This window comes from Macrosteles quadrilineatus, unplaced genomic scaffold, assembly GCF_028750875.1.
Source record: "Macrosteles quadrilineatus isolate MER2022 unplaced genomic scaffold, UCM_ALF_1.0 Scaffold_4__1_contigs__length_99947679, whole genome shotgun sequence".
Taxonomy (NCBI): domain Eukaryota; kingdom Metazoa; phylum Arthropoda; class Insecta; order Hemiptera; family Cicadellidae; genus Macrosteles; species Macrosteles quadrilineatus.
The window spans coordinates 90,558,979-90,583,629 of NW_026542597.1; the positions used below are offsets into that span (position 1 = coordinate 90,558,979).

The 24,651-nt window shown below is 36.3% G+C and overlaps 1 protein-coding gene and 1 non-coding gene across 2 annotated transcripts in view; both read right to left on the reverse strand.

The window, feature by feature from the left end:
• LOC128991581 (alpha-mannosidase 2) overlaps nucleotides 1–24,651 on the reverse strand; it is a 221,121-nt gene that overhangs the window by 141,281 nt on the left and 55,189 nt on the right. The window lies entirely within an intron of this gene.
• Trnak-cuu (transfer RNA lysine (anticodon CUU)) lies at nucleotides 5,291–5,363 on the reverse strand. Its single transcript has one exon. It is a non-coding gene; the product is annotated as a tRNA-Lys (tRNA).

The window sequence follows — 24,651 nt, forward strand, 5'->3', positions numbered from 1 at the left end:
GAATTCTCTTTTATGTGAGCCAATTTTAGCATTGATATAGATAGCAAACTTAATATCCAATAAAAAAATAAACCTACTTTTTTAAGAGTGCTTAATGTTAAACGCGTATTATTACGCCAATTTTAACTTGTATGTCATGTTTAGGCCCTATCTCTTATTTTGTAGTTATTTTAGAAGTATTTTGCCCTACTCTGAATTGTGATTTCAAATGGTTGTAATACAATAAATCATTTAAAAATACATATTCATTCCTGGCTAGAAAATTAGGCTATTTCGAAATTGGAAGATGAACAAGAAACAAATACTGTAGTTAACAACAACACTTACACCGCATAAACCATAGATAAATATGACTTTTGTTTGACAACTGTTTTAAATTGATAAATCGGGAGTAGGAATCAGTAAGGGGCTATGTTTAATGTGAGGACGTATTTACTAACGGAGGTCAGAGGTTAGGTTACCTCTCAAAGGAAGTGCAAATATTAATGATAAAATGTAGTTTTTTTTATTGTAATAGCTTATGAGTGATTAACAATACTCATGTTAAGACCTGTTAACGTTAAGACCTGTATAATATTAACAGCGATGCAATGTCCGAATCTATCTATAAGAGAACGTAAAATATCACAGTTTACAACAAGAACACAAACTATTCCAATGTTACATCAGTCAGCAGTTTGTTGATAAGCAACATAACCGGTTTAGGTGGTCGTTAACGTTAAGACCTGTTCCATATTAACAGCGTTGCAATGTCTGAATGTATCTGTTAGATAAGAGATCGTAAAATATCACAGTTTACAACAAGAACACAAACTATTCCAATGTGTTACATCAGTCAGCAGTTTGTTGATAAGCAACATGAACGGTTTGGGTGGTCGTTAACGTTAAGACCTGTTCCATATTAACAGCTACGCAATGTCTGAATGTATCTGTTACATAAGAGATTGTAACATATCACAGTTTACAACAAGAACACAAACTATTCCAATGTGTTACATCAGAAAGCAGTTTGTTGATAAGCAACATGAACGGTTTAGGCGGTCGTTAACGTTAAGACCTGTTCCATATTAACAGCGTTGCAATGTCTGAATGTATCTTTTGGATAAGAGAACGTAAAATATCACAGTTTAAAACAAGAACACAAACTATTCCAATGTGTTACATTCAGTCAGCATTTTGTTGATAAGCGACATGAACGGTTTAGGTGGTCGTTAATGTTAATACCTGTTCCATATTAACGACGTAGCAATGTCTGAATGTATCTGTCAGATAAGAGATCGTAAAATATCACAGTTTACAACAAGAACACAAACTATTCCAATGTTACATCAGTCAGCAGTTTGTTGATAAGCAACATGAACGGTTTAGATGGTCGTTAACGTTAAGACCTGTTCCATATTAACAGCGTCGCAATGTCTGTATGTATCTTTTGGATAAGAGATCGTAAAATATCACAGTTTGTGTTTTAACGTCTTCGTTCTAAATATTTTAGATTTTATTGTACGCCATTTTAGGTATATCTCACATGTAAGATCAAATTCCTTACGTAATCTCGTCACAGCTCAACAAATTTTGTTAAATTAGGACATGTTTTGGTGTTAAAAACCATCATGAACTGAGTGCTTGTAGAGTCAATCAGTTGTAAAAAGCACCAAAAGGTAAAAACACAGTACGGCAAAAACAATTTAATTACTAAAATGTACAAAAATAAACATTGATGAAAACATGCATGTTCTAACCAAAGTTGACCGACCGCACAGGTAGCGAGGGGCAGACTTTCTTTAATAGCCCAGATTCCCGTCTCTCTTTTGGATTTTGATTATTAATTATTCAACAAAATATCGACTATTTCAAACTATTCCTATGGAAAATCTTTGAATATTCCCAAGGATCTGTAAAACACAAAATATTAAAAAAAGTTTTAAAAAACCATTAGGGTACCTAACTTCATCTCACACAATTTTTACTCTTACTTGCTTGATCCTACCAAAGGGTAAATATAGATGTTTGTGTCTTTATTCAACGACTCTACTTTGGCCAAAAGATGGACATATCTCTTTATATGATTCCACCCTTGCCAAAGTCAGGGAGCAAAGACCCTTATTTCGATATCCCACCCCCTGCTGTGCTGAAGAGACTTAGGTTTGGAACCATCAATTGCGCCCAGCAGGGGGTCTAACAGTCTGCCTTATGAAAGGACTGAGAGGGTTATATCAACCCTTAGACACAAGGGTGAGTAAAATAAAAAGGCTAGTGACACATTAAAGTAAAATGGTGAAAAATTTCAAAAGTCACGCATAGACTTGTAAAAGTACTATAAATAGCGTGTGAAAACTAAAACAATATATCACGAATAAGAATAAAAAGATTTTGGCGCAAAAAATAATTACACCATGTTTGTTTACGACGCAAATGTAAACAATAAATAATGCTTTCTACTGTACTATTAGGAATAAATTTAGTGTCATTCTTATATTTTGTTATGTGTACTAGTAAAAAAATAATATTACTAATCTGATTCTTCACATACCGCATTTAAATAGCGTTTGCATACATAACTATGAGAGTCAAAATACTTTGTAAGATGTATTAAAACATATAATTAAAAAAATTTACCACATATCTATATAAATAAAATTAGAGTTTTGTCTGTACATTGCTCAGAATTATATACTTTTAGGTTATTTTTACGTTTTATACATTAAAGAAGCAGAAACGAGTCTTATCTCAATTTCTGTCTGTCTGTCTGTCCCTTTGTCTGTAACACTCAAGATGGCATTTTACGCAATCTTCTCCGTGAAAACCAGAGTACATATCAAGATCCAAGCCATTTTAATGTATTCACTGGATTGGCGAGAGTGTCTTTAGTGATTTAAATATAGCCTCACTACTTTGTAAATAAAATTATGGACGTTCAAAAATGCAGTTTTGTGCGATTTTTGTCAAATTTTCGTTCAATTTTTATCACAGAATCGTCTATGAAATAACGAACAGCTGTTCGGATCAAGATTATTTTTTCTAGCTGTCAATGACATGTTTACAAATGCTGTTTACAAATACCGCAACTATTTCGAATCACGTTTTGAAAGCAAATCCCAACCAAGTGAGATTAAAAACGTTTTTCTTACATAACGGATTTAATCAATCGCAAGTGCAATAATATAGTCTAATAGTGTAACCGTAAATGAAATTAAATAACAGACATCGTCCAAATCGGAACCAGAAATTCTTTGAGTATAAAATGTTTCTTGAGTTTTGACAACCAGAAAGAAGAAGACCTTGAATCAGTGTTGTATAGGGCTGTGACACTGAAATGATCGTCGCCAATGGCTTACAAAAAAGGTTTCCACTCATTGACGGCGCTTCAATGGCGATTGTGTAAAGTGTAAAGTAAAAAATCACAACTGCAGTGGATGATTGTAACAGAGGTTTAACAGAGGAAGTCCTAAACTCGCTTTTCCAATGTGCCACTTTCTGTTTCTACTCACCGTGTGATGCAATCGCTGGACCATACAGCCAATAGGCCCATAGCTCATATCTTGGGTACGTAAGCCTACATATTTATTCATAACAACCTTTTTGACGACGATCCTTGATACCGGTACTTTTCCATAGAATACATGGCCTACCTACTTAAAAAATAAAATTACAAATGACCAAAACCCCAACATTGTGTGATTTTCGTCACATTTCCTTCTAATGTTAATAGATATACTAATCATTGTTTAGAGAATGCGTAATCTATTAAATAACAAAAAGTTGTTTGGGTAAGGTTGCTTTTTTTTCAAACTGACACCGATAAGTTTACGCTATAACTTTTTACGAGAAAATCCAAAAGCAAGAGATCAATAACCTCGAAGCTAGATATTAATGTATTTAATTGGTCCGATTTACTGTAATTCTTAGGTAGGTTCTTACGTAGGTACTGGTTCTTTTCCTTAGAACCGGTAGTTTACAAATTAGATATCGTTGGTGTTGCACCTTATTTATTAGAGCCGTCCGTATTCAATTTAAGTGATGTCTTAACTCTGTATAAGTTTTGCTTTTTCTGTCTGGATTCCAAAAAAATGATAACCTATTTGAGTAAAACATTTGTTGGGCAAACCATCATGAATTGTTTACGCCTTTATATTGTTTATGTATCAATAGTTCGTGGCCTTTGTTGGATTGTTGTATTGTGTTGTTTTGTTGTATGTTGGTAACGCATTAATGTCCTTATTTCTCAGTGTTTCACGGAATGGACAAGAGCACCTTTGATACTGAAAATGTCAACTGGAATAAAGTGTTAAATGGTGAGGTTGAGGTAGTACTTTAAATACGTTTAAGTTAACCGATGTGGAAAGTAACTTTCAATTATAGGCCTACTTTAGGGCTACGCTTCATGGATCTATAAAACATTTTTAAGTTTAATCATTGGACATATGGACCAACACGATCCGGGCGACATTTAATTGCGAAGCATTTATTTTGGCTTGAACTGTCAGATACTGTATTTGCGAAGGTTTATATATAATAGTTTTGCCAGCATATCTCATCTGCAAATATGCAAACTAATTGCTGCTCTTAATCTTAATATAAGAAGGTTTCAACTGACTACTATAAGATCCCCGTGCGTAGAACGGGCACACAGCTAGTTTTATACATAACATATTAGTTCTTGACAGAAGGATTTTGATTTATGCAACCCACAAAATTTTAGAAAAAAATTATAAGTAATTTTCTAGCAAAAAAGTTTTAATTTTTTTAAATTCCAAAAAGAACACTTAGAGTATATATATTTTTTTTTAATCCCCCACGAGGAACTAAATAAACATTTGATTTTTTTCAATTAATAAAAAATAAGGCTCTATCTCTTATAGTTCTCTAGATATATAGCATACAGTTAACATTGTATACAATAGGCAGTCACAGTCCCCTCAAGTTTCTAATTTTTAATTTTGTAATCATTCTACAGTAAAAAAAATCAAAAACCGGTATATTAAGTAATAGATTTACTTAGCACTTTTAGACTTTAATTAGACCATTTTAATAAAATAAATAAATAAACGTACTGGTCATATAACCATTGCACTTAGTATTGGTTACACTTAAGGTTTATTTATGTTTTGTTAAGGTTATTTAGGTTTATGATTGATTTAAAAAATGTCTTAAATCTTCGAAAATAAGAAAAACTGTTAAATCTACTTAATACCTAATTTTCTGGGCACACGGCAATTGAGCGAAAAAATTACGTTCTATTTTGTTACTCCACACAACACAATTTTGTATAAGCAACAGACAAAAATGTATGCGCCCAACGTGGGGCTCGAACCCACGACCCTGAGATTAAGAGTCTCATGCTCTACCGACTGAGCTAGCCGGGCTTATTCTCGAGATGATGCTTTCTCCTAACTGACCCAGTGAACCGCTGGACTGGGCAAGAAATTACTGGTCAGACCAGTTATATCGCAACCATCGATATATCTTGTGCAATAAATCGATAGTCGCAACTACTACAGTAAAACGCTAAAAAAATCCTTGACTTTGGATACTGCTAGTTGAATTCTCATATTTCAGTATATAAAATATGTTCTTATATTCCAAGTTCGGAATACTTTGATCGAGCTAATATTGACAATTTTTTTTCGTAAAACAACAAGAAATTGATTAGAAATACAGACACCACCCAACCTTTTTTCAACTAATAGCAAAGGGATTTAATTTAATAGAGGCTTGTACTTAGGCTTGTAAGTGCGTTATCCATATAGGGAATACGATATAACTGTTAATCTCATAAGACCTTCAGACTACGGGAGCAAGATTTGACGTGAAGTTTTACGGGGTAGAAAATGTCCTTAAAACATATAATTTTTCATTTTCCCCAAATCATTTTGTAAAGCTTAAAAAAAGGATTTTTTATGTCGAATCGTCATTGTACGCTCAATGGTTCTTGAGGAAATAAAAAACAACTGTTAAAATATCTTATGTCAAGGTAATCATACAAATATAAGTTCACTTATACTGCAGGTTTGCATCAGCTGTTGTATTCTGTTACTTCTGCATCTGATTTGATCCAATATTTTTTTAAACTCGGTTTTCGTCTTGAAAGAACTCTTAACTGGAACCAAATCTGTCATCAAACGTAAAAATGACTACTTAAAGTATTTCTTAAAATTTTAATTGTTCAAATATCATTTCCATATCTGCATATTCCCTCAGTACAAGACTACAGTCACACAACACGAATCGAATGTTCAACCGTATCACGATGGTTGAATCACACAACGCAGGTGATCTCACAGCAGGGACATTTGCAAGCGAATAGACTCAAGTTCACAGTGAATGTTCACAGTTCAATGTTCACAATGAACCTCGTGTTCAAAGCGATGAACGTGACAAAGGTGTAGCTTTGAGCTAGGAGCGGCGCGTCAGACATTTGCATATGACTATGTAAGAATTTACACTGCTTCGTCATTGGATATTGATACAGTGCGGTTAAGCAAGCAAGTATTGTTATAGAGTTGAAGCATTGACTATAAATATAAATTTATGTAGTGTAAAATCTGAAGTTTATTTTTATGTGCGCATATTGGTGAAATATTAACTTACACCGAGTCCAAAATAGTTTACCACTCTACTTTAAGCTAGGTCTAGAGCGTCGCGGAATCACTTACATAAAATCAATTGGTGATTGTTGGGATTTGAACCCGAGACCTCAGGGACCAGAATCCCACGCTCTACACTAGACCATCTCGCTCCCCAACACAGTGAGATTGAAATTATTTTTTGTTGTCTATAACCTCTAAAAATATTAGTCCTAATACTAAAGATTTTATAATAACCGTTTAAAAGAACACCACATGAAAACAATCAATTGACTAACTTAAATTTTAAATTGTAATCATATAAAATTTTAACATATTTATTAAAACTCATAATGTATTAGTAACCCCCTCTGTCTACTTGAACAGGTCCACTTTAGTGAAATCAAATTGGGTATGTTGCGAGCCTATTGGTACAATCCTCGGCATATAAAAAAGTGTGTGGAGTAAAACTTAAGGGTTTGTAGGACTCTTCGATAAAAAATGTTTTTGCCGTAAAAAAAAATATTTTGAGCAGAACCAACTACAAATTAAATATAGAACTTTACATTTTGCGACGGATTGACGAACTTTGAACCCGAGACCTCTAGACCAAAGCCCGAAGCTGTAGGACTCGTATTGCTTATTCCTTATAGAAGAAACCAAACCGAATGTTCTAAACGACAAGCATCTTCATGAGCATCCTTTAATGCAAAAACCAACAATTTAGATTACAATATTCTCTATCATAGCTTCAAATCACCTACTTCAAAATATCACTTCACTTATGTTCAATGGTGATCGAAACCATCTCCACGTCCAATATAGTGAACCAAATGGACATAAACACGAGATAAATGATTCCTACTGCCTGAAGCGATCCCAGATCGTTTACCAAAGGGCAGTTACCACTACATGACCCATTACAGCAGCAGATCACGTAACACTACAAGGGAGAAGTTCTAGATGTGATATTGTGGTGCTCCACGTCCAATATAGTGAACCGAATGGACATAAACACAAGATAAATGATTCCTACTGCCTGAAGCGATCCCAGATCGTTTACCAAAGGGCAGTTACCACTACGTGACCCATTACAGCGTCAGATCACGTAACACTACAAGGGAGAAGTTCAAGATGTGGTATTGCGGTGCTTCACGTCCAATATAGTAAACCGAATGGACATAAACACGAGATAAATGATTCCTACTGCCTGAAGCGATCCCAGATCGTTTACCAAAGGGCAGTTACCACTACGTGACCCATTACAGCGGCAGCTCACGTAAAACTACAAGGGAGAAGTTCTAGATGTGATATTGTGGTGCTGCACGTCCAATATAGTGAACCGAATGGACATAAACACGAGATAAATGATTCCTACTGCCTGAAGCGATCCCAGATCGTTTACCAAAGGGCAGTTACCACTACGTGACCCATTACAGCAGCAGATCACGTAACACTACAAGAGGAAAGTTCTAGATGTGGTATTGTGGTGCTCCACGTCCAATATAGTGAACCGAATGGACATAAACACGAGATAAATGATTCCTACTGCCTGAAGCGATCCCAGATCGTTTACCAAAGGGCAGTTACCACTACGTGACCCATTACAGCAGCAGATCACGTAACACTACAAGAGGGAAGTTCTAGATGTGGTATTGTGGTGCTCCACGTCCAATATAGTGAACCGAATGGACATAAACACGAGATAAATGATTCCTACTGCCTGAAGCGATCCCAGATCGTTTACCAAAGGGCAGTTACCACTACGTGACCCATTACAGCGGCAGATCACGCAATCTACAAGGGAGAAGTTCTAGATGTGGTATTGTGGTGCTCCACGTCCAATATAGTGAACCGAATGGAAATAAACACGAGATAAATGATTCCTACTGCCTGAAGTGATCCCAGATAGTTTACCAAAGGGCAGTTACCACTACGTGACCCATTACAGCAGCAGATCACGTAAACTACAAGGAAGAAGTTCTAGATGTGATATTGTGCTGATCCACGTCCAATATAGTGAACCGAATGGACATAAACACAAGATAAATGATTCCTACTGCCTGAAGTGATTCCAGATCGTTTACCAAAGGGCAGATACCACTACGTGACCCATTACAGCGACAGATCACGTAACACTACAAGGGAGAAGTTCTAGATGTGGTATTGTGGTACTTTACATCCAATATAGTGAACCGAATGGACATAAACACAAGATAAATGATTCCTACTGCCTGAAGTGATCCCAGATCGTTTACCAAAGGGCAGATACCACTACGTGACCCATTACAGCAGCAGATCACGTAAACTACAAGGAAGAAGTTCTAGATGTGATATTGTGCTGATCCACGTCCAATATAGTGAACCGAATGGACATAAACACGAGATAAATGATTCCTACTGCCTGAAGCGATTCCAGATCGTTTACCAAAGGGCAGTTACTACTACGTGACCCATTACAGCAGCAGATCACGTAACACTGCAAGGGAGAAGTTCTAGATGTGATATTGTGCTGATCCACGTCCAATATAGTGAACCGAATGGACATAAACACGAGATAAATGATTCCTACTGCCTGAAGTGATCCCAGATCGTTTACCAAAGGGCAGATACCACTACGTGACCCATTACAGCAGCAGATCACGTAAACTACAAGGAAGAAGTTCTAGATGTGATATTGTGGTGCTCCACGTCCAATATAGTGAACCGAATGGACATAAACACGAGATAAATGATTCCTACTGCCTGAAGTGATCCCAGATCGTGTACCAAAGGGCAGTTACCACTACGTGACCCATTACAGCGGCAGATCACGTAACACTACAAGGGAGAAGTTCTAGATGTGTTATTGCGGTGCTCCACGTCCAATATAGTGAACCGAATGGACATAAACACGAGATAAATGATTCCTACTGCCTGAAGTGATCCCAGATTGTTTACCAAAGGCCAGTTACCACTACGTGACCCATTACAGCAGCAGATCACGTAACACTACAAGGGAGAAGTTCAAGATGTGGTATTGCGGTGCTTCACGTCCAATATAGTAAACCGAATGGACATAAACACGAGATAAATGATTCCTACTGCCTGAAGCGATCCCAGATCGTTTACCAAAGGGCAGTTACCACTACGTGACCCATTACAGCGGCAGATCACGTAACACTACAAGGGAGAAGTTCAAGATGTGGTATTGCGGTGCTTCACGTCCAATATAGTAAACCGAATGGACATAAACACGAGATAAATGATTCCTACTGCCTGAAGCGATCCCAGATCGTTTACCAAAGGGCAGTTACCACTACGTGACCCATTACAGCGGCAGCTCACGTAAAAATACAAGGGAGAAGTTCTAGATGTGATATTGTGGTGCTGCACGTCCAATATAGTGAACCGAATGGACATAAACACGAGATAAATGATTCCTACTGCCTGAAGCGATCCCAGATCGTTTACCAAAGGGCAGTTACCACTACGTGACCCATTACAGCGGCAGGTCACGTAACACTAAATGGGAGAAGTTCTAGATGTGGTATTGTGGTGCTCCACGTCCAATATAGTGAACCAAATGGACATAAACACGAGATAAATGATTCCTACTGCCTGAAGCGATCCCAGATCGTTTACCAAAGGGCAGTTACACTACGTGGCCCATTACAGCGGCAGATCACGTAACACTACAAGGGAGCAGTTCTAGATGTGGTATTGTGGTGCTCCACGTCCAATATAGTGAACCGAATGGACATAAACACGAGATAAATGATTCCTACTGCCTGAAGCGATCCCAGATCGTTTACCAAAGGGCAGTTACCACTACGTGACCCATTACAGCGGCAGCTCACGTAAAACTACAAGGGAGAAGTTCTAGATGTGATATTGTGGTGCTGCACGTCCAATATAGTGAACCGAATGGACATAAACACGAGATAAATGATTCCTACTGCCTGAAGCGATCCCAGATCGTTTACCAAAGGCCAGTTACCACTACGTGACCCATTACAGCAGCAGATCACGTAACACTACAAGGGAGAAGTTCAAGATGTGGTATTGCGGTGCTTCACGTCCAATATAGTAAACCGAATGGACATAAACACGAGATAAATGATTCCTACTGCCTGAAGCGATCCCAGATCGTTTACCAAAGGGCAGTTACCACTACGTGACCCATTACAGCGTCAGATCACGTAACACTACAAGGGAGAAGTTCAAGATGTGGTATTGCGGTGCTTCACGTCCAATATAGTAAACCGAATGGACATAAACACGAGATAAATGATTCCTACTGCCTGAAGCGATCCCAGATCGTTTACCAAAGGGCAGTTACCACTACGTGACCCATTACAGCGGCAGCTCACGTAAAACTACAAGGGAGAAGTTCTAGATGTGATATTGTGGTGCTGCACGTCCAATATAGTGAACCGAATGGACATAAACACGAGATAAATGATTCCTACTGCCTGAAGCGATCCCAGATCGTTTACCAAAGGGCAGTTACCACTACGTGATTCATTACAGCGGCAGGTCACGTAACACTAAATGGGAGAAGTTCTAGATGTGGTATTGTGGTGCTCCACGTCCAATATAGTGAACCAAATGGACATAAACACGAGATAAATGATTCCTACTGCCTGAAGCGATCCCAGATCGTTTACCAAAGGGCAGTTACACTACGTGGCCCATTACAGCGGCAGATCACGTAACACTACAAGGGAGCAGTTCTAGATGTGGTATTGTGGTACTTCACATCCAATATAGTGAACCGAATGGACATAAACACGAGATAAATGATTCCTACTGCCTGAAGTGATCCCAGATCGTTTACCAAAGGGCAGATACCACTACGTGACCCATTACAGCAGCAGATCACGTAAACTACAAGGAAGAAGTTCTAGATGTGATATTGTGGTGCTCCACGTCCAATATAGTGAACCGAATGGACATAAACACGAGATAAATGATTCCTACTGCCTGAAGAGATCCCAGATCGTGTACCAAAGGGCAGTTACCACTACGTGACCCATTACAGCGGCAGATCACGTAACACTACAAGGGAGAAGTTCTAGATGTGTTATTGCGGTGCTCCACGTCCAATATAGTGAACCGAATGGACATAAACACGAGATAAATGATTCCTACTGCCTGAAGTGATCCCAGATTGTTTACCAAAGGCCAGTTACCACTACGTGACCCATTACAGCAGCAGATCACGTAACACTACAAGGGAGAAGTTCAAGATGTGGTATTGCGGTGCTTCACGTCCAATATAGTAAACCGAATGGACATAAACACGAGATAAATGATTCCTACTGCCTGAAGCGATCCCAGATCGTTTACCAAAGGGCAGTTACCACTACGTGACCCATTACAGCGGCAGATCACGTAACACTACAAGGGAGAACTTCAAGATGTGGTATTGCGGTGCTTCACGTCCAATATAGTAAACCGAATGGACATAAACACGAGATAAATGATTCCTACTGCCTGAAGCGATCCCAGATCGTTTACCAAAGGGCAGTTACCACTACGTGACCCATTACAGCGGCAGCTCACGTAAAACTACAAGGGAGAAGTTCTAGATGTGATATTGTGGTGCTGCACGTCCAATATAGTGAACCGAATGGACATAAACACGAGATAAATGATTCCTACTGCCTGAAGCGATCCCAGATCGTTTACCAAAGGGCAGTTACCACTACGTGACCCATTACAGCGGCAGGTCACGTAACACTAAATGGGAGAAGTTCTAGATGTGGTATTGTGGTGCTCCACGTCCAATATAGTGAACCAAATGGACATAAACACGAGATAAATGATTCCTACTGCCTGAAGCGATCCCAGATCGTTTACCAAAGGGCAGTTACACTACGTGGCCCATTACAGCGGCAGATCACGTAACACTACAAGGGAGCAGTTCTAGATGTGGTATTGTGGTGCTCCACGTCCAATATAGTGAACCGAATGGACATAAACACGAGATAAATGATTCCTACTGCCTGAAGTGATCCCAGATTGTTTACCAAAGGCCAGTTACCACTACGTGACCCATTACAGCAGCAGATCACGTAACACTACAAGGGAGAAGTTCAAGATGTGGTATTGCGGTGCTTCACGTCCAATATAGTAAACCGAATGGACATAAACACGAGATAAATGATTCCTACTGCCTGAAGCGATCCCAGATCGTTTACCAAAGGGCAGTTACCACTACGTGACCCATTACAGCGTCAGATCACGTAACACTACAAGGGAGAAGTTCAAGATGTGGTATTGCGGTGCTTCACGTCCAATATAGTAAACCGAATGGACATAAACACGAGATAAATGATTCCTACTGCCTGAAGCGATCCCAGATCGTTTACCAAAGGGCAGTTACACTACGTGGCCCATTACAGCGGCAGATCACGTAACACTACAAGGGAGCAGTTCTAGATGTGGTATTGTGGTGCTCCACGTCCAATATAGTGAACCAAATGGACATAAACACGAGATAAATGATTCCTACTGCCTGAAGCGATCCCAGATCGTTTACCAAAGGGCAGTTACCACTACGTGACCCATTACAGCAGCAGATCACGTAAACACAAGGGAGAAGTTCTAGATGTGATATTGTGGTGCTCCACGTCCAATATAGTGAACCGAATGGACATAAACACGAGATAAATGATTCATTCTGCCTGAAGCGATCCTAGATCGTTTACCAAAGGGCAGTTACCACTACGTGACCCATTACAGCAGCAGGTCACGTAACACTACAAGGGAGAAGTTCTAGATGTGGTATTGCGGCACTTCAATACAACCTATACGTCCTACACAGAGAGCTATTCGTACTGTGTACAGGGAGAATGTAATACATACTACGGATAAGAGCCAATTTACAAATAGTGCAAAAGTTGTATGTAAACTTAACGTAAAAATGTATGTCTGCCTCTAGCTACTATAATTCAAGTCATTACATCCTATATATTAATAGACAAGCATGTTCCTTTAAAGCCTGTTGTAGCTCGTGTGCATTGAATGAAAAATCTACGCATACTGTTAGAAAGATATTTTCCTGTATACGTGCAGGATTCCTTTGTAAATCAAAATAGGCTCAAAAATAAGGACCGAAAAACAATTTAAAATTAAAAAAAAAATACATGGGCCTTATTGGTCGCCATGCTGGTGACGAAATTACAACGAAATATAAACGAAAAATCCAAACAAATTGATGACATTCCAATCACATGTTCTATTTACAGTGTAGGGTAAAAATAAAAAAGTCATACATAACATATTTTTTGGTCGAGTTTTCGACCACTGGACGACCTCTAGTCTAAAATAAACGGCGGCACAATCTGACACATACTTTCTCCCATTAGCTTTTCAACCGCTCTTATCATAGGTGGTGGGAGTAACTATGATATTTAAAGGGGAAAATCGTAAAATTTACAATACTTTGTCAATCATAATTCTAACAGCAATGGGGGTTGTGCCATTTCTTTAGGAGGTAAAAAACAAAAGCATAGTAAATTTTAATGAAAATCCTTTGAGCCGTTTTATAAAAGATCCAGTTTTTCCATTATTTTATGGGGCTTTCTAAGGGGGAAAAAAAGTTAAAACGCCTGGAATACGATGGAATAGTACTAACACAGAAGATTTCATACTCAAAAATTGTTACGAAAAATGTACAGATTTATAATGTAAAAAAATCGGGCAAAAACGTTTTGCGCAAAATTATAATGTAAATTTTACCTAAAACTGAAAGTCTTCTAAAATCTACAGTATTTTAAGTTAATTCTTATAATTAACAAATTGTTAAATGCATAGGTCTAAATTGTTTTCCGAAACAAAACTGTTTTAAAAGCGCACCGTTTGTATAGTTCCTGCAACAGTTAGATACAGTAGGACCCACACTCGTGTGTAGGTTTGGTATGGGCACAAACTCCGTGGATATTATAAGTTCTCGGGTCTTCGAATTTTGCTCCTCTGTGATTTTACATTTTATATTAAATCATCGGGTATCCAAGAGAAATTACTCACTTTTATCAGGATCAAGCCGGAGACGTTTTATTTTCAAACGAGCACATTTTATGAATATCCAATAAATGAATCCTCCTACTGTCGTTTATAGAGTTGGAAATGGTCAAATAAGTACGTAACAAAACGTTTTTATTTGTTTATGTTGTTCTTTCACTGTTACGAATGTTTTGAGACGTAATGCTAACCTTTCAATAAACAGCTCAAACTTTGTTGAAAAAGGAGCGTGCTCGATCCCCTCATATAAAAACAGAAAAATCGAAGGAAATAAACCGATTCACCTTAAAATCGTTAGGTATTGTCTATTTTACAATTTCACAGGTCCTTAAACTAACAAAACACTAATTTGTACTCTAAAATGCAAAAAGAATCACCCAACCGTTTAAACCCATTGTTCTTTTTCAACACATTGAAAGCGTTTGTGGAAAAGCAATGCATCAAATCGGCGAAGCGAGGTGAAAACACTGTTCAAATTAACCCTTTTGAGAGTTCAAAACGGGCGAATGGTGACGTAACAATAAACACAGCCTTAGAACCAATTGTAGACGAATGGCCTAAGGCCAGCTGGACTTGGGCCAGCTGTTGTATTGCCTGTGTAGAGAATTATCGTCTGTGTCTTAACATGGTTTGTAAAATGTAAGAACATTGTGGCTCAAATATTTGGGTACAAAATCGAATGTGGGAACATGAATTAGTTGAATTATAATATAATATTGTTAGGGTTAAAACTAAATGTTGTATGATCCATTGAATCGAAACACACAATGTCAACTCCTTGTTAGATAAAAGTTTTCTAGGGGTATATTTTTGCCATTTTTGCCAATCATTTTTTTTAAATGAAACTGTCCTATATCATAAAACAATAATCGTATTTCCTTATAAAAGTTTTGTAAAGGTTCGATCCAAACCCTGGTCTTGTTTCTAATAGCATAGAATAAATTAACCTTCATCTAAGCTAATAGTTCTAACGTCGACCGGTCAGAAAGCATTGTTGACTGATCTATGACAAATGACATCCGGTAACGAAACAATCTCTTTGGCCTCTCGCCCACTATACGATTTCGGTCGTACGACACTGTGTCGTACGATATTCTTATCATATGTGTGGTCCTCGCCCACTTTACGACACTTTGTCGGATAAATGGCCAGTTGCTCGGTAGCCCTGGAAGAGTGAGGTGTGGGTGTGTTGCGCAATATCTTAAAACAGTGGTTCTGTTTTAAACAGTAAAACAATAATTCCGTTACGTGTTGTTGCAATGTGGCTGCTGTGGCGTAGATTAAGCGATAGTGGCCAATGTAGGCCTACAGCATTAAAGAAACATTTATTTTTATGTGTAAATTATTTTTTAAGTTAATGTATTGAAAGAAATGTTCAAATTATATTAGTCCATGCATTTTACAAGTTTTTAAATTTACCATAACTATCATAGGGTTTTGGGATAGTCTGGTAAAAAGTATGTATGTTAATTGTTTTTGGATTAGTTTTTAAATATATTTAATTTTATCAATATAATCTACAAAAAAATATATTTATATGTTTTAGTGAAACTTTTTTACACAATTTAATTAATAATTAAGATTATACAATAATAATAGCCAAACTCGCATTTTTCAATAATTATTTTGGTATATTTACTCATAAGTGATGCAGTATTTAAACATAACATAAGGAAAAATATAACCAAATTGTAAAAAATAAATAGGAAGATCAAAATTACGCAAAATAATGGTTGAAAAATAAGACCAAGTGATATATCAAACATTATAATAAAAAAGTATGAATGAATTGTAAAAAATATTTATTCACGATAAGAAATACGCAAAGTGATATAACAACTATAATAATGACTAAGTATGAGTTAATTGCAAAAAGTATATATAAGACTACTGGGGAGAACGCACGACATACGATAAAAATCGTATAGTGGGCGAGCGCCCATTTGATTGTGTACGCCACTGCGAGTAAAACAGTCGTACGACAGTCGTGTATCACAGTGGCAGTGGACGACTGCTTCACGACAGTTTGTCGTAGTCGTGAGATTATCGTACAGTGGGCGAGCTCTCATAAGATCCAATGGTTCACTGTGGAAATGTTGTCGTTCCGACACAGTGTCGTACGACCGAAATCGTATAGTGGGCGAGGGGCCTTTTGGATCAAACCGCATATTAAACGATCATGGTTTAGAACACCATCGAAGAAAAAGCCGATCTCAGTTACAGGTGATTTTACTCAGTTGTGCTATTTACTTTGAATGGTATACAATTTATATAACAGCTAAAGCATCTTAAATGACACGCTTGCATCGAAACAATGCGTTTGCTCTTATTTCAGAGTGTGTGTGCCACTATTTGGTTATAAACTAGAGGACGGACTATTGACTATACATCGTGTTAAAACAGTAAAATAATATTTGAAGAAACCAGGGACCAGTTAACAACATACCATGAATCGGACTCTGCATTAAAATTGTCCTCAGCAAATCCAAAAAGATAATATATCTGTAAAAGAGTATGTTTCCTATGGTACGATCATGCATTCGTTGTGCGCCGTTGTCTAAAAGTACCGAAGAAAAATTGTGCGAGATAAAATTTACAAGATATTTATACACGGAACAAATTCAAACCACACACTTTCGCGATGATTCTCAACACAAACTGTACGTTTGAATTACACAATTCAAAGACGACTAGGTTTGGACGCAGCCCAGCAAGCTCCAAATTCGAACTCGTGGTCGTCAACAAGCCAGGAAAACAAATCTTTTGATCCTTCGAGACTGCGGAACTCCCATAACGAATTCACAAGCAAAGTTGTAAGTAGTTTTTGCTCCGGAACTACTTTAACTTTACGAAATCAAGTTAACTAATCTGGTTGACGTCGGGACCAACTCTGACTGCGGAAGAGTTTTTATGCAGTGTGAAACGTAATCAAGGACTATTTTGTGTCGCTGCATAACTAGGGTATTTGGGGTAAAAGCAGGTCTTGTACAGGGTGTGTTAAAACGCTGCACAAATTTCAAATACTGTGAGACACTCTCTAAGCTTTAATGTTGGTATTCCTGTACTCAATACTTCATTACCTATCAGCTGATATATTCGTAATATGAAGTTTTTTTAAATGATACATTAATGATAATTGTAAAAATAAATGTAGTTTGGTTATCAAATAGCATACGTATGCTTAATATTGTTTTTGTTTAAATTGTTAATAATTTGACCTATTTAATGGGGGGTTGAACTTTAAGTGCGCACGCTTTACCCAAGCTCCTATTAATTCTAACTCAATTAAAAATAATACAGTCACTTTCACTAATATAAATATTTAAACTCAAAATATGAGTCATTCTACGTATAAACCAGCTTTTGTAAATATACACATTTTACTCCGAATTACATCAAATAGAATTTGGATATTTTATTGAGAAACATAAACTATACTTACATAACGACGTAAAATCACAAGCCATCAATTATAGACATCAAATGGAACACTTTTAAACCAAGAAATATTTGATACACACTGTTCACACACACCACACTACGACACATCCACCTGACGGGATACCTTGTCAGCACTGCAGCCCTTAACCACTTCCTTCCATCCCCCAAAATCTGGGAACGGCCCCCACATCGTCTTCCCACTCCACATCGGGCAAAAAACCAGTCACAGGTGTTAGGTGCATTCAAGGTGCTGGGACGTCTTGGAGGTATTTCATTCACCTAGTGTTCATCTGTTTGTCCGTTCGGCAAAAATTTCTAGCGTGAATAACTTCATAGAATCACAGAATAAAGATGGATCCACTCCCCTATAGCGAATACGCCATAATTTAGCATGGTAACTGTAATATTTTAAAAGAACAAGATGAAATCTAGTGCATTCAATTTATTCTTCGTTTCAAACACAACTCAATTATTATTGTTTTAAATCAACTTAACAATCAGAACAAAACAAAAATCTTTAACATCTGGAATTCAACCAACATATAAAATCAAATGCTGCTTCTTCCACGTTAAAATACATATACTTTAAGTATGTCCGCAAACACGACAATTCAAGTAAAAATCATCCTATTTGGATTTTAGAATGATGCCTAGATAGATTTTGAATTAAGTTCAAAGGCGTGATTCCATTACTTTATAAATCAAATATTTATTGATTTGAAAAAGAAATTGGGGAACCGGATCTATATAGAACAAAGAAGAAACAATACATACTCTATTTGAGATAGGGAAGTGATCTCAGGTGGAACAGTGGAGGCATTTTCTAGGAGGAGTCAACAGTGAGCTTGCAAAAACACCATATAAGCCTTAACAACAAATCCTTAATAACACTAAACATCATAGATAACAATGCATTAATAGATATAATCTTAACGGCAATGTAAAGAAAACAATTATACCAACACAAGAGCTTGATATATCGCTAAACTGTCTCAAAATACTTGTAATTTGGACTTGCGTAAAAAAAAAAACACCCGGTACAGTGGAACCTTGATAAGAAGTCCCTCGATAACAAGTCGCCCTTGATAACAAGGTTTCAAATCCTCTTATAATAATTTTACCCCTAATCACATGTTATTACAAACCTCGATAAGAAGTCAACCTTGATAAGAAGTCTTATTTTACAATCCCCATGAGAGTCTTGTTATCAAGGTTATACTGTTCAGTCAGACAAACAATAACTATGTGAATAAAATCAGCTCTGGGAGTTTGCCATTTAAGGTAACCAAAATTCATAAAGCGAAGTTGCCCTCACTATAGATTTTATACTATTTCTTATTATCATAACCTAGATTGAACCCAATATCTATCAGGGTCAAAGATGAGTTCGAACTAAGTGCACTATCTAGTGGAGATGAACTCTACAATCAAAGTTTGCATAGCTACTTAGCATGCTAACTGATCACATTACTGCAATATTGAAATCTTTATTGCTTCTAGCAATGTTAAATTTCACATTTTCAGAATTAGTTCAATCGTCTGCAGATTGAATAACTATCATGACCATAAAAATATTATTAGAACACCCAGATTTATTTATATTTAAATATCTGTAAAATCAAAATAAGTCAGGCTTACTGTGCTTAAGTTTGCTAAAACAGTGAAGGTAATGAGGTGTGTTTGTGTATAACAAATATTGATAGTTTGTAAACGAAGGTTTGGAATTCGATTTAAATATATTCACAAATAAGCTAACTACATCAATTTTTTTATTCTATCTAAGTATAACAAATGAATTAAATTTGCAGTTTTTTTTTCGGAATACACTTTACTTCAAAAGAGTTTCATAAGCGTTCATAAGTACGTATTTGTAGAATAAGTCAGTGTAAAGGAAAAATTTATATGTTTAGCTTTCTAAACAAAATTTCTTTATAACACGCATCGTTTTTACTAAGAGAGACTTTATTACAATCAAGATGTTATTTTCTCTAATTACTTTGGAAAAATAAGGGTATTTTGCTATTTTACCTAAACATTTTAAAGTAAAGCAGATAGCAAATCAAATGCATAGTAGAACTTGATTATCTCATAGGTATTATTAATTAAAAGACTTGTAACCAAAGTTAACTTCTTAAAAAAGGTTTGCAATAACATGTGATTAGGCGTAGTGTAAAATCAAGGATATTTGAAAATCATACTTCTTATCGAGGACTTGTTATCGAGGTTCCATTCTAATCACAAAGCTTGAGCTACAACCATTTTTCATCACAACTACAAAATAGTTAACAAATAATTGCACCAAGTGATTGATAGCAACTTCGTGGCTAAATTTACCGTACCAAATAAACTACCAGTATAAATAAAATACACCGCACTATTTTCGTCCCTATTTTTTGTGAGTACCCGTAGTTTGAATAAAGTAGATGAACGATTCCACCTCGCACGGTACATTTATTCACAAACACATGTGACCGACCGTATAAACGTGACATTCCTACATTCATAAATCACTTCAGGACACCACCGAACCGGGTCTTGGAGTTTATTGTTATTAATCTGAACACGAATATCTGTCTACTAACATTTAACGTTTCATTTTGTATGATTGGTACTTTGTATGGCACAGAATTTACACGTAAGTTAATGCAATGAAGAGAACCATGTCTATCAAAGGAGGTTTAATTGGGCGTAATGGTGAGTTGATAACATATTTTACTAATTTTTACCGTAATTTTAAATGGAAACCTGTTTTACCATACCCGTACACCACCACCACGATACTAATAAAGGTGTTTAAAATTAAATAAAAAATTTTACAGTCTTTTGTAGAAGTGCTTGGTAAAATCTTAACGACAATATACAGTACGTCACTCTACGTAAGTACACAATTTAATTTTCTAAATTTTCACTCTATTCATTTCACTCTAGTCATTTCACTCTATTCATTTCACTCTAGTAATTTCACTCTATTCATGTCACTCTAGTTCTTTCACACTACTAGTCAATTCAGTCAAATAATTTCACTCCAATCATTTCACGTCTAGTAATTTCAATCTGGTCATTCCACATCAATCATTTCACTCTAGTCATTTCACTCTAGTCACTTCCCTCTAGTCATTTCACTTTAGTCATTTCACTCTAATCAGTTCACTCTAGTCATTTTACTCTAGTCATTTCACTCTAGCCATTTCACTCCAGCCATTTCACTCTAGTCATTTCACTCGTGTCATTTCACTCTATTACTCATTCACTTTTTAGTTTAGCAATTACCGTACTGTATGTTAATTAATTATATAATTTAACTTCGATCTCTATTATAAGCCGTCTTGTACACATGTGGCATATTACAATTTTTTTCAGTGTATTGGTTATAACAGTTTGAATGAATAAATAAATAATTCTTCAAGTGAAAGAACAGGTCCAGAGACATATACAGTACGTCACTCTACGTAAGTACACAATTTAATTTTCTAAATTTTCACTCTATACATTTCACTCTAGTCATTTCACTCTATTCATTTCACTCTAGTCATTTCAGTCAAATAATTTCACTCCAATCATTTCACGTCTAGTAATTTCAATATATATTCAAATAGTAATATTCAAGTTCGAGCATAAGTTAATTTATTAATGTAGACCCTAACCGATTATTTTAGCAAAACACCCGTACAGGGTCGATAAAACTATTATTTTCAACTATTGTTGTTCCTAGTAAGCTAGATGTATGTACTACCTTTGTACAGTTACTGATTCCTTCCTACCTGAAGACGGGGTGAGTTTTCAGATCTCGAAACGCGGTTGGTTTGTTTTAAGGTAGTCTATATACTAGAACCCGTCTTCTTACCAGGTCTGCCCGTTACCGAACCTCAAACCATTGGTATTTCCCAGGTAGATAAAGGGCTATGAGACAGGTTCCACCATACAGACTATAGCCAATGAAGGGAATATCTATGCAATAGACCAGAATGTAACAACCACAAATCTTAGTTTCACCCAACAAACTAAAAATATTCATCACTAAAAAAATATATGTTTTAGTTACAGAAAACCATCAGAATGACTTTCAGCCCACTGGACCATGTCGAAATTTGGCGCCCAGTTCTACCCAGTCATCGTAGGTCCGAAAACAATACAACTTCCGTCTCATCGGACATTTACATCCACTCGACCTGCTCCATATGTAGCCTGGGAACAATGGACCATAGTGACTGGGTTAGTGAACTGGACGGAGTTTTTATGTGCAAGTTAATTATGCCACACCATAGATAAAAGGAGTCCTTTAATGTACGGTTATAAGTAAATTGTGGCAAAGTACATTTCAAGGAACTTTAAACAAGTTGAGTGTATTCTCCAAATATTTCCTATACAGGGTGTCTAGGAAATACAAAAATATGTAACATATTTTGGGTAGACTTCCGCATCCGTTGGCACAAACAACAGAATGAAAATATCGATCGATATATCAAATGAAACAATCGATTAATCGATATTTTTATTCGATTTATTGTGCGAACAGATACTGAAGTCTACCCATATTTTTCATAAAACACCTACCTAATAGATGCCTTCCTTTTTTTCTTGTGTTTTACATTTACATGTTTAAATATCTTAAAGGAAATGCGCTTAAACAGCTCATCTAATAAGGTAACGTTTTGAGGAACACGTCGTTCCATGACCTTGATAATACATTAAATAAACTATCCCAAGAGTTGAGTGTTAAAGTAAGGTAGAAACTTCCCACCAAATTACGTATGTAACGCAAAACAACGACGTAAACTCAACGTTAAGACCAGAGGGGCGGAAGTGTTTACATGAAAACACCATTAACAGTAGCTGAGAGGTGTAATAAAACAAGGAGAATAGAACAGAGAAAATATTCAAAAAACTTTAGGCTTACTAAATTTTCTCAAATTTACCCAATAGATCAAATAAAGCGGAAATATTTATTTTTTCGGGTTTCGACTTTAAAAATCCTCCAACTTGAAAGTTATTTACTTTAATTCGAAACATTAGCTGTCCAAAATTAAAGTTTGAAACGTACATTACTACCCTGAGGGTCTAAAATAATTGACAACAATATACAGTAATTAACTGCCAAGGGTAATTAAAAGCTAAGCAATAACACCAGCATGGGAAGTAATATAAAAGTAATTAGTGCAACATGAATTGGCAATTAAAATTGTAATGGTGGGACTGTTTAGAAAACTAGATAAACATGTGTGATGTGAAATATGTTAATGTCCTGGCTACTTTTGTTGGTACAAGGATAGTACATAGCATAAATCATACATCATTTGGTTAGTGTATACACAAATGCCAGTTGTAGGAAAAACCTTTTAAATTTTAAATTTATGAAAATTTTAATTAATCTTCATTATCGCTGGGATTTGGCTTGGGAATGGACTTCGGGCATGAAACCAGCGGTTTTCTTATGAAAAACACGTTGGACTTTGATTTTAGGTATTTTATATAATGAATATTAAACACATATACCAAACTTAAACCTGTATTAAAATTTTCTTTAGCTGTACCGGGACATTATGATAATCAGATTAGAGAGTAATCTGTGTTTTATCTTTGACAACATAGATGAGTATAATCCATCAATTGTCGCCTAATTTAGAACAAAATATTAAATTAGTTAAATTGAACAACCGACAGAAGGTACTACATTTCAATAACTGATTTCTTTCGCACTTCTTAACAAAGCCAAACGAAAATGACGACTCATAAACTATGACACCTTTTATGCCACATTAATAACAAGAAAACTACGAGATAAACATTAGCTTACTATGTGAGAGACTTCCATTCCATATCATATTTAAATGACAAATAAGCTAGAGCTTCTCCATACTCATCCTTTGTGAAAGCGAATTTAACTTAATTTAAAATCTAATTTGAACAGAAAACGTGTCAATAGAACCAAGAGTCCTTAGAGCCTAGACGTTCTAACTCATCAAACAATTACAAAAGTAGGAAGAAGATTTCTAATCCCACAGTGCACTAGATATTTAAATCACAATCACTTTGGTATTTGAAAAATATTTTTAGATGATAAATAACACTTCAACTTGAAACAATCCAAGATGGCCACTAGCCTCCAAGGATGATATAACCGTACCTATGATTGGTATTTAGCATAACGTGAATTTTTAGCAAAATAAAATAATGTTTTACTTTGCTTTGTTACAGAAGAGTTGTCTACTCCAGTTTTTACAAAAGGTCAGCTGTTTAATCTATGACCTTATCGTGCTACAGACCAGCTGTGTTGTGTTGACCTCAGTAGATATTTTAGAGGTCAAGTTGCGAGTCAGTTGTGACAAGCTACGGCGACTGTTGACGTTTAGTGGCCGCTGCCACTCCTTCGTCATACAAAACCTCTAGTTGTATTTGAAATAATTTGTCTCTTGGTTAAATGCTGCAGGCGGTTTGGGAATTTAAATGCATATTGACTCTTTATAGGAAAAAGTATACGATTTTTAATAGGAATAAATAGAACATCGGACACTCTCCAATCTAAACAAATCACTATCTGGGGTATCCATGGAAACTGTTGCAGAGTTGATTAAGTTCTAATAAAAAAGTTATCACAATAAGTTATCGCTTTGGAAACAATTTCAGTCACTATGGACCT